The following is a 22,339-nucleotide window of genomic DNA, read 5'->3' as shown; positions in this document are numbered from 1 at the left end:
ATAAAAAAAATTAACACATTGATATAGCTCTACATAAAAGCTAATCAAGACAAAATAACAGAGATATATTTAATGGTCTTATGAGAGCAAATCACTATAAAAATGTTTCCAAAATRTGTGAAGGAAAGCTTGCAGGGCAGAAAAAAAGGCTTTTCTTTTTCCACCCGAAACCATGCTCGTGCTAACCCCACTTGATGGAGAAGCTGCTGTAGGACGACTCCATCACACAAAAAAAAACACAAAAAATTTTGTTCCAAGTTCGGCAGAASAGAGCTGGCCCTGGAGCTACTCAGCAGGGAGCCGTACCAAGCATTCAGTCAACTTGAAAGAACAGAAAGGAGAGAAAAGGAGAGGCTGCTACACAGCCTGCACACTCCAGCCAGGGAAAGAGGACAGTGGGTGTCCAAGCTGGCTGATAGCAGAGAAGGTCTTATATGTACCAGCACATTCAAATCACACTCATGAAGAGCCACCAAGCRGGATGAACAGTTTCTGCTGCACCAGGTAGGACCTGCCCAATACATGGCTCCCTCTCCCAGCCTCTGCTCCGGCTCCTTCCTCTCCCATGTCAGTCCTTGTCCAGACCCACCTGCTTCCCCAGGACCACCTGGAGCTGCCAGGTACAGGTCAGGCCATTGCCAACAGTTGGCTCATGAGCAATTCACCTCCACTCCCCATCGTGAGGCTGTAATGGACAGGGGACTCCCCACTCAACAATAGGTTTAAATAAATTCACATCCCACATTAAGGAGATTAATGCATCTTTTATAGCTTAAAAGGTAATTTATTGATGAACTATAACTTTTTGGTGGGCTTTATACTGGCTTTAATTTGTTACAACAAACTGATAATCAGCCACTATTTCTGAACTTACTTTCTTGATCTTTAATGTACTGAGTTTTTTTAAAAAAAATCATACTCAACCTACTTTATTGTAGCTAAATTGTTCCAGGTTTAATTTGCTTGCAGATCTTAATTTTAACTTACATGACAAAGATAAAAAGGCTAGACTATTTTGAGTAGCCATAAAATTACTTGATGGATATTCTTGGCAGAAGTTTTGTTTCTCTAGGGTCATTTTCATTTATGGTCTGTTCAAGATGTCATTAGTGTTACCAAAAAATATCAAGCAAAACCTCAAAGTCAGGGGAATATTGAATTGAATAATGTCTTCCAGCTTCTTTATTTTACATCTCTACCATAGGTATTTTGGGTATTTGAGCTTTTTATTTTTCTCTGCTAGAGTAGTTTCTGCACTTGGATAAAAAAACCTCTGAAAGATTCCAAGTATGTAGTTGGGATGCATAAATAGCATGCAAACTTTATTTCCAACATGAACTCAGATTTGATCAAGTACTGACTTAAGCTGATGAACACTGTGTAAACAAACTAGCCTTAGACTCTGGCTGGAACATTACTTCATACCATCTGCACTCAAGCTTCCCAATGCAGCAGACATTTGAGTTTTTACATCACAAATTTTATGGGGAAAAGAATCATTGCTTTTGTGCTTGCACAGCATTTCTTTTCCCCCCACCATGAGTCAGAGTCCCAATACATCAGCATAAATAATAAATATGCTTTTGATGAGTGGCATGTAGCCAATATACCTTTCCTGCAGAGTAAAAAATCCATAGGATTAAAAAGTGAGAGTGTCTATTATGAGGAGCAAATATTAAGTTTATCTTCTTCCAGAAACGACAAACCTGACTTGAACAGTAAATTTGACCTCTAGGTTTCATAGGGCTTTTAAAATCTTCCAGTAAAGTTACTTTAGTTCTGCAATACAAAAATATTTTATCATGTACAATTACAGCCTATTTCTAATTTTGAACTCTGCTTCATTCAATTGCAAGCTGAATTTATAGCGATTTGGTGTACAAATTAAAAATCCTGTAAGGATGTTAGTGATAATAACTGAACAATTAAACCAAAGCAAGAACTAATACTACCAAAGTTGATTTAATGAGTATTTCACTCACTGCATAAGAATGCAATGTAACAGGATTGGCTAAATGCACCCTTTCTGTATTTTGAGCGTTCCTTRCTATCAGATCTCAAATGCACACCATCTGTTCAGGCCTCTAATTTAAAAGTTTCATTGATAATTATTACCAGTAACTCAAATTTGGTTCCAGTAAGATAAACTTACTCCTTGCCTACCAGGTACTGTTTTACCAAATTAACATAAGCTAGCAACATCAGACCAATACTTATCCAAGCACAAGGAAATCCCTGCTTTTAAGGCAATCTAATGTCCTCTAAAACCTGAACACGTGGTCAGAACATTACTAGAACCTCTATTATGAATAAAACTTTATGAATAAAGCACAGAAATCCACATCTTTTAGTTCTGCAATCACTTCTATGTAAGCAGCACACAACAGTAACATGTTATTTTATACAACAGCCATGTGTTGTTTACTGGAGCCTCCTTCCTCCRGTAGGGCCCTGGAATTGAGGGTTTTGCAAGGCACATCTCTCTCCAGGTTCAATTAAGCCTCTAATGCTGGAAAAATCTCTGGTTATTTGCTATAACAGTACTAAGGATCAAAGACAAATAAAGCTGAAGAGAAGTTTAGTAAGAATAAAGCCTTGTTAGAGCATCACTTCTGCCATGACTGGACACCTTTTTCTTTGTTATGGGGGTGCTACAGTTCTCACCAAGCTTCCAAGACACATTGGGGCACTCTGCAGGAATTAATGGTGCATCATCACTAATTAGTCAAGTCACAGGAAGAGAGAACAAGGGCACAAAGCTGAAATGTTCTGCAGTGAAAACTACCAGCACTACACCTGACAACACAGTGAGAGATGTCAAAMGAAAGTAAACAAGAAAGTACTGCTSCACACCAAAATACAACAGAAATTCATCAACTTTAAGTCAAATGCTACCAGCATCTTGAGAGCTTATTAGTCAAGAGAGTTACCTGGAATTTTAAGCATATAGAAACAGAGAAAGATATAGCAACATATTTGAATAGCAAAGGAAAACAATTGTACTTCCTATAACTTGTTAGGATTTCTTATTATACAAATATGCCTTGAAGAGTCATGTTACCACAGGGTTATTATATCCAATAACTGCTGACCCCTAGGTCACAAATTAAAAATCAACCAGATCTACAGCTCTAAATTATAATACACTTCTCAGTTCATGGAGGAATCTCATCATGAAGATCATAATTGCAAATTGCCCACCACACACATTAGACAGAAGTTGGATTTATTTTAAATTAAAAAGTAGCATTTCCTATACCACATCAGCATACCACTAGGATGATTAAAACCCATTTTGGGAACTCAATTTCAGTTTGTCTTCAACTTCGGCTATAGAGAAACAAGTTAACTTATTTGAATATATATTCTTGATGCATCTTAAGAAAAATGCACTGTAACAACAAAATAAGCCATCAGAAAGGTATATTAATTCTTCTAAGGTATCTATTAATACCTTAAAATATCAGAAAATCCAAGACAATTGTTAGAAGCAAGATTTAGTAAAAAYCATTTTGTCAAAAAATCAGGTTAGCATTAAGCTTAAAGTAGTAACATATGTATCCAACCTTTTAATTACGTGCAAAAATATATTAATGGCATCAGTAAAGTATGAATTTCTCAATAACCCAAGGTGGTTTCAAGACAGGTGAAGTGTTTYCCAAGTATCTAACATATCTGACCTCTGAGGTCCCTTCCAACCTTAAGCACTCTATGATTTAAATAACTATTCAAGCCTCTTGCAGGGTTTAGGTGTTCAATGAATGCCAAAGTCCCTAGGAGACAGCACTTATGTCCAAGCTGGAGAGCCAAGGCTGCTCTCCCTGTTGAGGGGTGGGCATTCATTGCCACCTAGCCCACCCTAAAAGGAGCCCAAGCAGAGCAGCAGGCAAGAGACACTACACAAAAGTTTATCAAATGAATTCTTTCATGTGTAATTTCATCATTTGATTCATTTGATCGTTTCTGTTCAGAGTTCCTTTCATGCAACTTTTCTGAGAAGTCTGTGTATTTACTAATTTGCAATGGCACGAATACTGTTGTCTGCAAGACACACCATCCATCACTTCTTCCCCACAGGAGCTTAAAACATTTGATCAGCTTTACGTACAAGGAGTGCAATCCACAGAAACACGGCCAACAATAGCTAAATAACAAAGTTCAGGCTAGAAATGAAGACTACAGGGATAGAAACTTGAAAAGATACTGTCCCTGTTTAAACTTTATCAAATTAAAGCACTTTAAAGGACACAGCCTAAAGGACACTTCAGAAAAACCAAAAATAATCACTAAAATAGGAACCATGAATTGAAGCAGCATAAGATCCATTCTCAATTTTAAGTGAATCGAGTGCCTATTAACTTTTATAGATGCTATGCTTACTTTTTATTTTAAGATCCAATGATAGAAATAGAAAACCACATTTTAAAGCATTCAAGCCTACAGAAAACAGTTTCTTTCCATTTTTATTTTACTATGAGAATGGAACACAATAGTTCCAGCCTCAGCATGTACTATTTAATGCCATGCAACAACACTTTAATGATACACATACGAGGAAAGCTTCATACCCTTGTGTGAACTCCTAAGATTTAAAAAAAGGATAAAGTAAAAGCATTTCTAACATATTCAATCAGAAAAATGCCTTCAGTATTTTTTGCAGTTTGATTATCTGGATAAAKTCATTGCTGTGTGAAAACCACACAGCAGCACCTGTTCAAATGGAACAAACCTACAAAGAATTTCACATATAGGGAGATAACATGAAAAAATTAAAAAGGAAACAAAGGTCTCCAAAGGTGAATCCAGATATTTTACATGACAGAATTGGGAGCCTATGAATGCATACAAATGCAAGTTTAAAAAGAGGGGTGAAAGCAACCACCGTTACACAAATTTTGGGAGCGTTTTCAACTCATGAAAATTCGTTGCAAGAATTGGGACACTAAATCACAAAAGCCTGCTCAGGGACCAAAAGCACACATCCTAGGAATGCTTTTCAAAAACCAGGAATAGTTGGACGTGCCTGGATAGGCAACATAATAGTATCTGAACCAATGCTATGAGCCTAAATCAGTGCACACAGCACAAGAAATAAGGTCCCTTGGACAGGAAGCGCAGGCTTGAGCTCAGAGAAACTATCAGCAGGACAAAGCAACAAGCTAGCTCAGAAGAACAAAACTAAAACAGATGTTAAACAGGTAGCTCTACCAGCTGCTCAAATGAAAAGTAATGCTCACATGGGTTTTCASCCAATAGTGAGTTCCTGAAGAAATTCATAAGATGCTGAGATTCATCATTTTTCTTGAAATAGTTGCATCAATATTTGCAATAAGATTTAGTCCTGCCTAGAATGCCAGCACAAGGTCTACATAAAACACGCACATATAATATTTCTTTTAAGGTTCTCCCAGAACACAATTATAGCACTTTATTATTTAAGATTTCTCCACACTCCATGTTTCATAGGCAAGTATATTTAAGTAACCCAGGTTCAGCATTTACTGTCCAGACAGCTCTCCCTCATCTACTGCTCCAGTTATGACCAAGTAATGAAACAAGGACATAGACATGTCATTTTATTTCTAAAGYTCACCTCAAAAAAATACTTTCCCCAAAGCTAGTGATCCATAGACCAAAATTATTTTTCTCATTATTGAAATTCACCAAGTGCCAAATATTCTGCAGTTTGTGGCAAACAGATAAAGCTTCACCTCAAAGACAATATTCTGTATGAGTCTGGAGTGCTGTTGATCTCAGAAGGTCTGTTGTAATATGGATGTCATTCCTATCTTCTGTGAGGAAGTAACTAGGTAAAGATTCTCAAGGATCTGTTTTCATAGCTCAAAACATCTTGATAGCAACAATGCTGATTACAGTGATTGATTCTTTCTATTTCTTACAGTCTGAAACCACTGCCCAAAGTTTGCCTATAAATTTACTCACCTTTGAAGACATACTTCATGTGTTAGTTTAGATGAAAAAATCACTCATCTATTTCCATATATACACATAGACAAAAAGCCTCATTTATGTCACTGCTCTATACAAACACTACAAAACCACAAAGCTACTACTGTCAGAACAAGGTACAGCATACCACGCTGGCAAAAACATAAGCCATCCTAGGTTACCTCCTACTATCTACAAGGGTCAAAGTTAAAGGGAAAAAAAGTAAAGAGCATATTAAAGCCTGTTTCCTACCTCAGTAACAATTCTGTCATTTTCAGCATATTTTTTCCAAGCTGATACAGATTTACCCCTCCCTACTTTCCTTCTCCTCAAAGAACCTCACCGAATGAGAACAACATTGAGTGGAATAACATAAGAATCCTTCTGAGATCTCTGCAAAACCACCAAGCAGAGATGATGCACTCTGCTAGATAGATGATACATAGAGAAGACTATTTAAGGACTACAGATAAGGCTTACAAATGCAATCCTTTTTTAAACCTGTTCTACAAACATTCACATTTTCAGGGTAGCAATTTAAGCAGTTTCCATGAAAGCTATTGGAATTTTTAAATGTGATTTACTCAGATACTGAAATATAAATTCAGCTGTTTAGGTTAAATTAGTTGAACACATACAGGCAATATTTCTGAAATGTTTCCCAGGTAAATACTTAACACAAGCAAGCCCATAAACACAGATTAGGTTAGTTTCTCTGCTAGGCATTTATCTACACTGAAGAACTGAACCATGGATAAATGAAACAGCATTTCAAGAATACAAGGTAATAACCAAAATCGGTGTTTTGCTGAATCTTGTTTTTCTCCCCACCACATTACACCTATTCTAAACTACTGCTGTTACATTCCTCAGTCAGTTGCCTGTAACAATTTCCCAAGACAGTGTTTGGTATGAGATTTAAGGACTTCAGAGAAATATTCTAGTTACCTAGTTGAGATGCAAAAGATAAAATTCTTAGCATTTGCAGTAAACACTCACCAATTCTCTGAAGTAATTTCCAACYGCCAAGAGCCAAGTCCTTTTCCTAGCCATTTCTCAAACTGGATGATACGACAAAAAAAGCAGATTTTTCAGAAAAGTTTTCTACTGAAAGATTTGAAAATTATGAAGTATCTCTATGAGAATAAAAACTGTGACTACTTTTATAAATATGCCCTTGTGTGCGCTACATAYTCACTCAGAGTGGTGCCCAATGAAAGATACTTCAAAGTTACATTAATCTATGGTGTCTAAAGCTTAGGCACATCTGTATCCTAGACACACATCAGCTTTCTCCATTATGAGAATGAGAGCCTGAGACAAGGGCAAAGCAAAGAAAGTACACTCCAAATGGAGCTTTACCTAAAGAGCAAGGCCCAATGCAATGTCCCAATGTGTCTACCACTCCTATATTCAGACATTATATATACCATAAGACAAATATACCATAATATTTGGAGTCCAGATCACAACCATGCAGTGACAAAAAATGTTTGACGAAACTGTTTTATCATTCTGACAAATGATAGCCCATAGCAATATTTCTTCAAAACAGTAGCAACTTTTCCTTACATCCTCCTAAAGAATCATGTTTCATGTTGTAGCACCTGACCACAGGGCCAAGAATACTGACTTGTAAAGAGAGGTAAGTGTGCTAAAACAGCTGCTGGTTACTTAGTTAATAGCATAAGGCAGCAGGGAGGTAAGGATTTAGTCTTTGAGCACCCTATCTGATGAACAATATTGTAGTGCCAGGAATTGTTTCTTTCATCAAGAGTCTATGTTAAATATCTGCAAAACTAATATAGCTGGCCTTGTTTTTAAGGGCTTGTTCCAAGTGCAGGACATCTGAAAATCAGAACTGCATTACTAACCTTTCATAAATCCATCCTCAGAACCATAGCAGAATGAAACAGAAACCCAAGAAGTTTATCTGCCTAACTTTCAGTCAGACCTACAAACAGGAGTCCTGTAGCACGTTGACCAATCCAGCATCAACGGGGCCACAGCATTCAAACAAGTTACTGCAGAAATCTTGGTTCCTGGGCATGATTTATCTTGTGATTTTTTTGAAAACAAATGAAAACATTTTGAAGCGTTTGTTATCTAAACAAACTTTTGATAATACCAAACTACAAACTACAGCAAAGAATGGTGGTTTTCGTGATGATCACTACTGATCAGCTGGACTAACCAAGTACTCCTACTAGCTAGATATACCCAGTGTCATTCAACTGTCTTCATTTGCCTTTTGTTCTTCTCTAAAATATTTTATAGCATATGACAACCTCGCAAACTGATTAAAATAAAGCTTATGATTAAATGTTAACTCCACAATACTCATTTTCCTACCAATTCATATTTTTCACATCAACATTCAATATGCAGTACAAAGTACATGCAGAGAATCAAGCAACTTCAAATGAGGTATTTTTCTGTTTCTAACCTAGTCYAATGAGAAAAGTGAAACTTTAATACTATTCACAATAAAATATCTTGTCAGTAACAACCAGGCCATCAAATTCAGTTTTATTTTCTCTAGAGAACTTGCAGTAAGCCATTTCATTATGTTGAAATTGTTTTGTCAGCACACTGTTTAAGAGCAATAGGAATATGCTACACAAATATGGATGCTGGATGTTGTTTACTAAAATTTAATAAAAAGAGATCATACAACCTACTGYTTTTTCCAGTGTTCAGCACCATCAATATGTCAAACCTCTCGCAGCCTCCATATCACAGAATTTGAGAAGTTACAATGCAAGTAGAAGACATTCAGTTGGACTGCATTATAAAAAAGAGCTTTTAAAACTTTCTACAATCAAACTGCAGCGTGTGAAACATTTGTTCCATGMTTATTACACTATTACCTTTTTTAGCCCTACTGCAAGTAACATATACTTTTAAAATGACCAGGGCTATCTTGTAACCTATTTAGACAATCATTCTTTTGATTGAACACTGGCTAAGCTRTTTTCATCCATAAAGAATTAAGGGGAAGCATTCTCTTCCTAACTAGAAAGCAAGCTTTTATATAAGCACAGTATTTGATCTCAAAAATGCCATTGTTCAACCTCAACCTTTAACAAATGTACAGCACAGCCCTTCTCCCAGTTTAACACATTCTCCTGTACGCAGCTCTCAGATCTGCCCAACAAGATCGTAGCTCCCCACTTCAAGATTAAGGTTTTCTTAAGCAAAAAACTTTGATTCATATTTGAAGTGTAGTGACTGAATGAAATTGAAGGCCTAAAACCTTTTGAACACATAATATGAAGGAGTTGTTTTAAATCTTTATAGATAAAAGGTAGGTGAATKTGTGTCCAGAGCTGGATATAGATCCAGCCAAAGACAGTAGATCTGTAACTAAACAAGACAAATGCATAGTAAAACATTTCCAGTGAATATTTTGCTTCCTTATTTCAAATATCAATTTTTAACTTATTTATTCTTCCAGTTCTTCACTTGACTTGAATATTCAGCTGACATGCCTTTTTGATTCCTTGTGCGTACCTTAACCCTCTTCAAATCTCACTGAAAAAGTCACTTCATCTAAGTAGTCTGAGTCCTTGGAGCATTCCTTGTTTGTTCACAGCTTGAGCTTAAAACTCACCTGCAAAATATTAATTCAATTAGCACTTCTTTGGAGACAGAACTGTTAATCAGCTTGGTTTAAGAGCTCCCTCTAGAAATAAAAGGAAATTCTGAATAGAGGAATGAAAAAAGGGAGCACAAATTCCTGAACTGAAAAATCTAAATATACAGTTTTCTCCCTCTATATTCATGACTTATTTGTTTTAACAGATAGTGTATAATATTCACTTCACAAACCCTATTCCTGTTTAACACCTCCATCAGAATTTAAGTATCAAAATTTACACAATTCAGACATCTGCAAACAACTGCATGTTGGCCATGCTCCAACACTGAAACACCTGCTATTTAAGATTCTGTATATACTTCAGTGAATGAACAGCTTTCTGTGAAAATGCTTACAAGGCTACTAGTGTGCTTAGGAACAGGTCACCTCACATATACTAAGACTGAGGAACTTAAAGGAACAAACTTTAGCTCAGAATAATATATAGGACTATTGCACAAACCCTTCTATATGGTGTCAAAAGTCAGAGTCCACCATGCAAACCTCAAGACTTTCTGTTCCAAAAAAACCCTTCATTTTAAGTGACACATGGATCAAAAATTCATTCACCTATAACTTAGACATCTTTGAACTTTCTTCCTCCTGAAACAGCTTAATAGTAGTACCTCCTGGAAGAAGAAATAACGGCTGGGACACACAAAGCCTGAATATAGCTGCCACCAAGAGATACAGTAGAATCCCCACAGAAAATGAAATACGTCAAAAACTTCATTAAGTTGTTTAAAAGATATCCAGTATATACTACTTAGGAATGGTTATTGAATACATTGACAGCAAGTTAAAAAACAAAAGTTTTCAAAATACAGATCAAGATAAAATTGGATAGGGAAAACAAACTAAAGTTTCCCCTTTTTTAAAGTTTTCCAGAGTTGTGTACACATCAAGAAAAGGTTCCCTGAAAAACAACACCTAGGCTAGGCATGTATGAGCTCCCATTCCCAAGATTTGAGGCCAAGCTGGATTTTAGGACACCTGAATTCCTTGTTAAAACTATCTCTGACAGCTGCCAAATTAAGCTCTTGCCTTCAATTGCCATAGGAGTACCTTATTTCATCTCCAACCTTGATTGCCCCCTTAAAGTACAGCAGTRAAATATTTGCTATGCACATCAAGGAGGAAGATGAAAGAGTAAATCATAGATCTACAGTGATTATCCAAAAATCAGACTGCTGAGAAATGAGGCATAATATCGAAGCGTTACTAAACTGAAGTTATGAGTATAGTCAGGTAAAATACTTGATAATTGCTTATAATTCTCAACATTTGGAAAACAATTTCCTGTCCAGATGTTTTCATATTGTATTAGATTTTTCACTCCCTGTCAAGCCACACACATTTTCTCTAGTTTATGATTCAAGGTATGGATTGAATTTGATTGAATATAATGGTTATAGCTTAAAAAAATGAATATACATACTTCAAGGGGCACACCCATCTCCACATGACTAACTTCATTAACACTATCCTCATGAAAGGTTTAAGATGAAAAACAAGAGTACGAACCTGATACATACTTCTCATTCCCCATCTCTCATTTAATCTTCATTTTACTTATTGTATAGAGTTTGTATTTTTCACTAAAAAGAAAAACTAAAAGAGGAACCTTGAATTAGGTGCATTAAGAAATAAATATTTGAGTATAGGTTGACAAATATAGATTAACAAGCTGAAAATTCTATGTCATTACTTAAGACACTTTTCAAAAACAGAAAAGTTAAACAAATAAAACATAATCAGTATGCTGCATGGAAAAGTTAATTTATCATCCACCTTTAGCTATCAAAAATACCACATAAAAGTAACTGTTCAAAAAGTATGGACTGTATTTCATGCCTATTGTTATTGTAAGATTACAGGATTAATGAGCTGTCATAGTCTTCAACATTGTCATGTTTCCATAAGCTTGTTCACATAATAGGCTCTAAGAGATGAATGGAATGCAGCCTGTCAGATCCACTGGAATAATTTCCTTGTACCCTATGTATGGGACAACGGATCTCAGTTTTGTTTCTAACAACAAAAAAAAAGTGGAATTTATCCTCCTGGAAGGCAAGATTGCCTAAAACTGCAAAAATGCCATTAAGAGCAGCACATAATACTGCTAACCCACACAAACAATAAAAATATCCAACTTCTACAGCTACATGAACCTCAGGTGAAACCAATTTGTTTGCCAACAACAATGCCCTGTCAATCCTCAGACAAGTGTCCTAGAGGAATAACATACAGTATTTTAAGACAGACCTGACTTTTCATACCAAGTTAATCAACCTAGTTATCAAGCGCATACAATAGAAAAAATGCTTTAGTCTAATTCATCATTTTTATGATCTTTGCAAATACAATCAAATATCTGCCAGCYCTGGAGAGGATGCACCTCACCATCCATCATGCTCTTATGTGGGCYTAATCAGAAATGGGGCATCTTGCCATTCCTGAAGCAGGGATTATTCTGAGGTACAATTTTTCCTTTGTAAAAGTAACCGTGGCTAGCCATGAATTCATTTGCTTTGTGTGTTTTTCTGCACAAAGAGCAGATGTCTAAGGATCACAAAACTTTCTTTAAACAGAGCATAGAAGTGTCTTTGGTCAACTTCCCTTTATTTTAAATAGCCTACAAGGTCTCACTGACATTAGCACTGAACTCTGCTCCTGAATTTACTTACCATAGTGCTACACCTACAGCTTCCGTCTTGAGGAAGATGCAGATTTTGTTCACTGCCTGAAATCAAGATGTGTAATGTACATTTGAAAGGAATGGATATATATGCGTTTCAATTCACTATCTACTCTCAATAGGCAAGTAAACTTCAAGCACAGAATAAACAGAAATACTAACTCTACTGAGCAGGCGAAAAGAGGAAACATTCTGTACTAAGGGTCTTCCCTCTTGAACAAACTGAATTGCTCTTACCAAGCCTACCTTATCTGACAAACAACTGTAGTTTGGTGCCAGCAGAAGTGTTTAGGTGTCTAAACCAGCTTGGTGTTGGACAGTCTCCGCAAATAAGTGTTGTCTCCTGATGGTCCACCCATCTCTGCTGCATSAAGTCAGTGCACCAAAGCTGTCTCAAACAACTGTTTTCTTTTATTCATGATGAACACCAGCAAATACAACATTGCCAGAAGTTGAGCTATGTTTTGTTCATTTGTTTTTTTCCCTCTTCTCTTTCTTTCCTCAGTATTGTTAAGAGCAAAGTTTCCCACTTTAAAAAAACAACTGTTCACAGTACAAACCAAGACTTAATACTAGCACAGAAAACGATTTCTTGAATGATCAAAGTGTACTGGTAGAAAATTGCTAGGAGACTAAATACTCCCTCATGTTTCTCTAACCTGACTTTCMTTTCCATGCTCTTTCTCTTAGATGTGGTGTTTTGTCTCATGTCATACTACAATGTTTCAACAGGTTTAACTGCAGCCATGTCTTTGATAGCTGCTCAGCAACTAAATGTGCTAGTTTTCATCTGCAAAAACAAATATGCTTATTAGTTTTTTTATTTCTTTCCTTCATAAAGCAAAAAGCAAAGACCAACYAGCAACAACAATTTTGAAAGTTGCCTGCAACACAACAATGAAGTCATGATTCTTTCTGCAAATTTTCTAAATACTCAAAGCAAAAATATTTTTGCTGGCTTTTTGATTTACRCAAGAAATAAGATTTGAAAGATATTTGCACAAATATGTTTTGAAAATTGAAACAGTGTAACATCATCAGTTCTGAATCCTGATGAAAGATCATAAGGAATTGAAGTGCTTATCTTCATTGAACACAGGTCCAAGGAAACAATACAATGATTACAGTTCTTTTCTTGACTGAAGTTTATGCCAGGAATAGAAAATTTGAGTCTGTTTCTAATTAACTACTATTTTTGTAACAAAACCACCATATAATRCTTATTAAAGAGTAAACACTGCTTATACAAACTGAAATACAAAATGTATACATGAGCTATTAAATAGTGAGCAAGGAAAGTTTCTTATTTGTTTCTATAAGCTAATAGAGATTAACTTTATACTAATATATAGTTACAATAATGGACAGAGTGTAGATCATAATTACAATGCAGGGAATTGCACTTGTCTAACAGTTCAATATTACTGGATAATTAGATACTGCCAAAGTAGCTTACACTATCCATAAATACATATATTGCTTAGCAGAAATATTTATCACTCCTGATAACTAAGTATACAATAAAACAAAGAGTCATATAGTCCTGTAAACTAAAAACTAAGSATTGACATATCTAAGTCAAGGGACTGCTTCATAGACTGTCAAAGTCGCTAGTCATGAACAGTTCAGGTCAGGTTTACATAACATATTACATAATAAAAATCACAGTAAATCACAAGCTTGAGACATAATAATACCAGAAGCTTTGCAGCTATATACAGATGCAGAAGTAGCTAATCTACTGTAATATAGGATAAATTTATTCAGATGCCAGCAAGGCCTCACCAAGACATCAATATACTACAGTACAAAACTCTGCCAMACATGCTGTTTTGCTTTGGACAAGATCATATAAAGTTTGTTGATTAAAAAATGAGAGTTCATGCTTTCACTGTTCCTGAGTTTCTCTGAGTTCTTACTCTGCTATATACAAACACAAGCAGTCCAAGAGGTTTGATTTCTCCACCACCACCAAAACAACCTTCTCTACAGAGCTAAGTTTATCATACGTTGTATCTTCTAAACATAAAACCACTGAAACCTCAGGTTTGTTTCTAGGTCTATATGTTGAATACAGGAAACATAGCTCAGAGCCAAACAGGAAGCTGTATTTTATATAACAGAGGAGTGCAGCATCACAGATCTCTGAACTATGGATAATTAAGGAGACGAAGGCAACTGAAAATATTCCTRCTTCTTTCACAGTAAGTACCTGGCATTGCTGGGTGATGTATTGTAGCTACTGATACACGACAGAATAGCTTGTCTTTTACCCAACTCCAACCCTGAATTACTGGAACTTCAAGTTGTCTAGTCTAGAGGGAGTCACCATGCCAGAGTTGCATTCACTATTATTGAAGGTAAGAGGCTTATAAAAGTTAATGAAATATAACTAGTGAAGAGACTGCAGTAGGTCTGAATTTAAGAAACTGAATGCCTATAGTTACTACTCAGGTCTGCAAAAATGCAATCTAAGCTATGATACCAGAGAAGACATTTAACTCCTATCTTAATTTTCTACCTTTGCAGTCACTGATCAACCTCAGTTAAATGTGCACTCTTTTCATAATTGCAGGGGATGCAAAGCTCACTAATATCTATACAAACATCACAAATCCAATACAACAGGCCAAAGCTATTCAATATTCACATATTTTAAGAGATCATTTCAAACACATTGCAACATTTAACTAGGTTGCAATGAAGATTCTTCAGGACTCATCTTACACTATTTGGTTGTTAAATCTCTATCCATAGTCAGTTGGATATGGACCATGACCATGTAAAGTGCAAACCATTTCAGAAAGATTAAATGTTCTTTTGATACTGTAGGAAAAGTTTAATCCTGTATGAAGTATGATGTGCATGGAAACTTCTCTAATCCTAGGATAAGATGAAAAGCATTCCAACAAAGAAAATTAACACTGCTTTAGAGCTCTAACTGTTGAGCCATCACTAAAGGACTTAACAGCTGTTTATGTAGCTTAGTTATGGGTTTTTAAGCATAAATCATGTTAATACTTTCTTTTAGAAAATGATGATACTATTTGCTTTCTGGGATATAGAAAGAGATTAACATATCAAGAAGTGTATTAAGCTTTCCCAAATATGCTATTACTGACAATAGCTAAGCAACTTTCTCTCATTATTAAGGGAAATAATCCTGAAATAAAGTATCTGTAAATGGCTGCATAAACAAACTTGACCAAGACATTTTATAAAGTAGTGAGTTTATCTGCCAGTATAAGCTCAAAGGTAACTGCTCATGCTTTTTTTTCAATTAAACAAAGAGCACCATCCACCTTGAACATCTCTAYAACAGCAGTTCTTTCTGCCTTGTTTTAAGCTTCAAATACACTACAAAATCATACTGTATTAAACTAGACATGAAAAGCATTGCTTTTATTGCCACTGAGTGATTTTGAGCTGGGTATGGGAAGCTCCAGATGAGTTTCTAGGTTTTATAGGAAGACATTGAGTCAGTCTTTGGCACACATTGAAGCTGTTGTTTGCACAGCAAAGCAGTGACTGAAGATGTCAAAGATCCTTGGCTATGGTGCAAGACATAACCAGATTTTATCCTCCTCTTGCATCGTCTCCAGAAGTCTTCCCTCATTCTCTTGTCTATACTCAGCACTGCTGAGCTAGCTAGTCCTGGGTAAAAAGAACCTTTTTTTTCCTCATATCTTGTAGACTGAAAGAGGGCTGAAACAATGAAGCATGGATATAGAGGGTACAGATGTAAGCAGAAAGTATAGTTGATAGCAGGGCAAAGCAGACATGAAGAGAGAAGACTAACAGTAAGCACTAGAAATAAGAGCATAACAGGAATGGAGAAGGTGCCTGTTGAAAGGAAAAAAGAAGTGGCTGTGCAGCACTGCAGGTAAAGTTTTCCTGTTGCTTTTGATTTCTCTTCAGTTATGAGACAAGTCACTTGAAAAATGAGCTCTCTCAAGATACTACAGGACAAATGCTACCCACATAACCCCTTGAACTTCTTGCTACCCTTTGGTGACCTCTGAATTCTTCTGCAGTCAAGTATTACCAATATAGCATGATCATGTTAAAAAGCTCTAACCTTAGTCTTCTGCCTTTGCTACTCACCAATTTAAGATTTTTTTCTATATACTCACAGGTCAGATTCTATCTTCAGTTTCTGTTCAGTATTAATAGCAGCAAAATATGATACATTATGGGTTTTGCCTTGGATGCTACTGTATGTCATAACAACCATGCTCTGACTTGAGAAGGATGGAGACTGCTCTTCATTTTTTAAGTTTAGGCCTGATGTCAGGTTAAAAGTTTTCATTACTAAACACTACCAACACAAGAATTTCTCTAACTTAAAARATTTGCAATGTGTTAACTGCATATAAGGGGCAGTACAAGTGAAACACTACTGTCTTGAAAATTGTTTTTCCTTAGAAACAAAGACAATTTGAGTAGTGTTGCTTAGAATTTGATATTTTATGAGCTAATTCATACTTACAGTACATTGTAGATTCCTTTTGTATACAAGTCACTTGTTAATCATGTCAAGAGCTTACACCAGTTCTTAGAAAGTTTTGTCAGTGTCAGTTTATATAGACTAAAATGTGTACACAAACTCCATAAATTAGTACTCTATATTTCACATTCCCTATATAGAAGGACTGTATACATGTCTGCAGTAAGAGGAAGTGGCTGAAGTTAAGTGCGCTTAAGGAGTCAAGCAAGTCTCAAAAAATGTTTCTCCTYGGAATGCAACAAACGTTTTCCTTTAAATGCATGTTAATCCTTCAAGCCCTTGACATCACATCACCATATACAGCAGCCTATACCCTGCTTTCTAAACCTGTGCAAGGTCTTTTGTCATCTGCTATGCCTGTTTTGTCTCATTTTGTTCTTCCAAGATTGCCTAGGTTCTCCTGTTGCACATTGCCCCCTTTACCCACCTACACAGCTAGATTATCTTCACATTTTCTGCATACTAGTAACAAATGCYTCTTTGAAGCACTTGCAGTTCTTATCTTGCAGCATAAATATTTCTTTAAGAAGTTCAGTTTCCTAAAAATTAAGTAACTGAAAGAAAAGGCTAATTATGTCAAACACATTCAAAAACTTTTTGGAAGAGACGTAAGCTTGTACTAATTTCCAGACATAGGACCACTTCCAACTGCAAAACAGTTCATAGATACTTGCAGAAAAGTCATGAAGAAAAAATGGTTCTCAAAGTGCTACACCTAGTTTAATTGAAAGCAAGGCTTCCAGACCATAACAGACATATAAAATTTTTAGTTACTGAAGCTTTTAGACTACATGTTACAAGAAAGCACTCTCAGGACAGACATTCTGTATGGCTCTATGTACATTCATATTTTATACTGAACCATTGTCAAGCACTGATGCATGAGTTTCTAGCCAAATTCACAAACTGACAATGATGTATATCTCCCTGTGCGTAGAAGCAATTGTCATTTTCCATTCTGGGGGTAATTAATCAAAACCTTGATGCTCAACCTTATTTAAGATGGGAAACACTTGAAGTCACATGATATTCCTTCCTCCATTAGTAGCCTTGCTTAGGCCATGTGTGCAGAGCTATCAGTCCCACTCAGCAGAATATTACTTTTCTAGAGGAAAAGCAGCTGCTGCAGTTTCCTGGAATTGCCTCCCTGCACTGCTGAAAGCATGCACAGGATTACAAAGATACAGGAAAAAAATGTTCTCCTTGCAATCTTCACAAGCACATTTTATCACCACCTACAACTGACCCAGTTCAAGTAAATACTTTATATTTTGGCTCTCAAAACTGTACCCAAAAGGGAAAAAGATGTTTTCTTTAGATAAAGATTCATTGTGCTATATCAGACCTGAGGTTTCAACATAAAGCTGAGACTGAACACCAAGTGTAGCCTGTAGTATGATGTGATCATGGAAAAGTCAAAGTGCTTTGAATGAGACCTGTTAAATTTGAACAATTTTAAGACAGTGCAACTCAGATCTTAAATTGCTTTCCCTAAAGTAATTTGAACTAATTTAGAAGTCTGACATGAAAATTTCCAGACATATTTACCAAACATATATGTCTGTATTGAATGAGAAAAGACATTAAAGTTCAGGGCCAAAAATACTTTAATGCTCCACAACAGTGATACATTCACACACATTAAAAAACTATTTGTATTCAAAAGCTTTAAAAAGCTTATTTGAACAATTTAGACACACTTGAATCATTTTGTACACTGGAATTACATTATTAGTATTATCATATTCAAAGTACAGTATTTTCTACATGAAAATCATCATGAAAACAATTACATCTTCCTTACAATGGACACCAAAACCTTACCACATCTATGCTTGTAGAAGTCAGTTTTCATTGCCTTTTTCCTCATTTGTTGTACTTACTGCAAGTTAACCTAATTCTTGCCATATTGGCTCGAGCCAGTATTAAGAAAAAAGCATGCCTGAGCAGGCACTCAGGTATCAGCTTACAAAAAAAACAAAGGATCTCATGTGAATGATTTACAAGTAATGCTCCTAACCAAGCAATAGAGAGACAGGTAGAAGCTACATATGGTATGATCCACTTTACATAGCTGGGACTGTCACATATATACACACACATAGAGAGAAATTGTAAGTATGCAGATTAAAAGACATAGAACTGAGCTGCAGAAAATAAACAAAGACAACTCAAAGTTGCTTTGAAAAGAGGTTTTAAAAGAAATAGGGCTGAGCAGACCAGAATTATTTCATATTAGGAGTTTTATCCTTTTTTAAGCATATTATTAAGTACAAGTGTCTCCAAAACATGTGTCTTAGTGCAACCTTATACGACAGCAAGTGATGTGGTACTAAAAAAATCAAGATACACATTACATGTTTTGATATATATATATATATACACACATATCTATAAATACCATAGGCAAAACAATGTACATTTAGCAGGAAGATTACAGTTATTTGATATGCACTGGAAGCTACCATATTCCATGACTCTGACTCAGRTTTGCTTGAGAACAGGTCAGATGACCAACATCATTTTAATAGACCTCTAGCTCAAATAAAAAGAGCATTACATATCAGGTGGTCTCTATCAGCTTTCTCCAACTTTCCTGTGTGTCCCTAGCTCGCGCAGCTGGCACACTTCTATAAACTTGCACATTAGATAGCAAGAACGTGAGACAAAGCCCCTTTTGAAAAGGGACCATTGCTTCCACTCACTTTTAGAAAGCAACAACACAGTAAGGCTAAGAGAAGATAAGTATTACTGTAGAATATGCATATTAGACCAATAAGGAGATTATTTTCCTCTGAGAAAAGTAATARAAAACCCAATAGCTACAGGAACTGGCACTAACAGAGGGAATTCACAGAATCTAAGGGTCTCCACTGCCTCTCCACAACCCTGCCTCCTGCTTTCCTCAAGCACTGATTCTTTCTAGCTAGGAAGCTCGATCATGGAAACATGCTCTCCTGCTCTTAAGTTCATCCTCACTATTTCACCAGTATTGCCTTCAGACTTCATTAGCTACATTTTGAACATKACCTAGTGCTATCAAGAGGTGCACTGCAACAAGCAAGAAGGTACCCAGAGCTTCAGTACAGAAACAAAATCCCTACTCTGGCCTAGGGTAAGGGCACCCACATAACCAAGAGCTGAGACCCAAATGAACCCAGGCAGCTACAGAGAAACCCACACTTGCTCTGTCCACAGCCCAGACTGGGGTGCAGGGTAGCTCAGAAAAGCCCACTACAAGAGCAGAGCACTGTGTCCAACACAGCCTACAATAAATGCTTTAGTGCACAGCAATTGTCAGAGCAATTTTAATTCCTATTTTGGTAAAGTCTTAAAGGAAGAGAAGAAAGTAAAGGGAGAGAAGACAAGAAAAAAAAACTACCAAGCTAAAAAGAAAAAACCCATACCTTCAGTGCAAGGTAAAGAAAGCTGCTACTTCAGCTTCTCCTCTGGCCAAGGCAACACCTTTTCTTCAAAGAAACTCTGCCTTTCCCCCCTCCCAGACTTTTATAGGAGCTGCTGCTAATTGCCTAACAGCCCACAGCTGGGGCAGGTAACGAGGCCCCACAGGTGGGGCGAATAACAAGGCTTCTCCGCAGCCCCGGCCTAGGCAACAGCTCCTTAGTGGCCAGGCAGAGCAAAACAAGTGTGTGATGAGAGCCATGTCAACAAGCTATTTGAACAATTCCTAAGRCCCTTTGCTATCAAAATGCCCTGCTCTGGAACAGTTTACTGCAAGGGCCTTTCCGCTAATGCCTGCACCTCTGTAGAGAGGTTCTGTGATGTTACATGCTGTGATGTGCCTGTCTGGGGCCGCCGCCTGCCTTGGGACTGACTGCGATGGTTGTACAAAGGTTGCTTAAAAAAAAAAGAAAAAAAAATAGAAAATAGTAGAATACTCTAATCAAACATTAGTAAGAATGAAATTGCCCACGTGCTATGCTTCTGACACCATCCTCTATTTGAGAGGTTGCATCCAAATGTTTGCATGTTGCCAGGGGATATCGTTCTCCCGTGTATAACTCAGGTAATGCTAAACAAGGATACGTATCGTATCACACCAACACATTCATCGACTATCCATCAACACACACACAAAAAAAAGAAACTGGCTTAAAAGATCAAACCTGAATGCAAATACAAGGATTTTCTAGCAGTGAGGAAAACATAAACGTCACTGAGCTAATCCCTCTACCACCTTCTGTCTGCCACCAGAGCTTTCCTGGGATCTAGTGCAAAGTCATATTATGATGACCTGAATTTGTGTAAGCAACTTGCCAAATTTGAAGGCAAGAAAGGGTCATCTGACCTTCCCTTTCACCTCTCAGTACTCAAATGAGCTCCACATAAATAGATCGGCAACATGCAAATACTTTTATCATCCCCTTAAGTTAATAGACACATCATGCCACAGATCTAAGAGTGGGCAAAAATGTACAAGCCTGAAAGGGAAAAGAGGGAAAAGTTGCAGTGWTTATTTATATATAATCTTGCAAACAAATAACAGCTGATCAGATCAGGAATAAATCCACTTCTGTGAACACGGTATCATGTAATGAGTTATATCAACTGAGTCCAAAGATTCTCCATTAAAGGTAAATTTAGCACAGGAAGTACTTCCTTCTCGCTTTGCAAAAGCAAATTAGTTGCATTGAATTTGATGTGTTAGAGCAGAAAACATCAGACATAGCTTTCCATCAAAACCTGAAAAAGCAGGTCACGAGTTACRAATGTTTCACTTAAGTGAATTCTAGTACTAAGAAACAGCATTTTGCTGGTATGATGTACAATAGCTAGACTTCAGCCTGCACTGCTCTGGATATTCAGATATGCACAGAAACCCTCCATCAGTGAACTCCCAGTAGGCCCCTGGTTTATTACTTTATTATTATTTATTAACAGTAAACTCCCAACTAAAGATTTCTTTCATCCTTTGGAATGTCACAATTTGAAAGCAAAACAAAAGTTTAGTACTAAATAATAACTGGAAGAATAGGTATACCCAGTGTAATTGTTTAAGGTAAAAATGTAAGTCTGCTTTTAGTGTAAGTTATTTACATGGCTCACTATGAAAGAGCTGGTAATTTCTAGCACCTTGCAGAAGAAGATAGGAATATATAACTCATAAATTTGAAAATCAGGCTTTTTACTATATAATGCAATTTATTTTGACTCAAATTATTTACCATTTTTATATGCACCCTGCAGCTCTTACGATGTGAAATATAAAGAAGAATCCAACACATATCAGAATKAATTTGTTCCATGTAAGTCTATAGGTCTTAGGAATAGGGTTAACATTTTCTCCATCTAGTTTTATATTGCTTCTTGCCATTTTTGAGCACTACTGGGCTCCAGGGACAACACTCCAGTGAAAAGTGAGTCTGTTTTGGCCATGTCATTTCAGGCTTAGGGCCAAATAAAGTTACAAAGGTGTAAATAAAGAGAGGCTTTCATCCTTAGAGTCCCTGTTACATGACCTAAAGCTTAACTCATAAATAAGAGTAAGAAACAAAACAAAAAACAAAAAACAAAAAACAAAAAA

The 22,339-nt window shown here is 36.5% G+C and overlaps 1 long non-coding RNA gene across 1 annotated transcript in view; it reads right to left on the bottom strand.

Moving 5' to 3' along the window:
* LOC112943429 overlaps window positions 1–20,254 on the bottom strand; it is a 113,024-nt gene extending 92,770 nt beyond the window's left edge. The window contains exon 1 of the long non-coding RNA XR_003248568.1: window positions 20,202–20,254. This is a non-coding gene — a long non-coding RNA (uncharacterized LOC112943429). The remainder of the gene's footprint in view (window positions 1–20,201) is intronic.
* Between the last annotated feature and the right edge of the window lie 2,085 nt (window positions 20,255–22,339).

The sequence above is a fragment of the Nothoprocta perdicaria genome, unplaced genomic scaffold (genome assembly GCF_003342845.1).
Source record: "Nothoprocta perdicaria isolate Ctin4 unplaced genomic scaffold, notPer1 scaffold_149, whole genome shotgun sequence".
Classification (NCBI taxonomy): Eukaryota; Metazoa; Chordata; class Aves; order Tinamiformes; family Tinamidae; genus Nothoprocta; species Nothoprocta perdicaria.
Note: the sequence above shows the minus strand (reverse complement) of the source record. Positions and strands in the feature narration are given on the sequence as shown.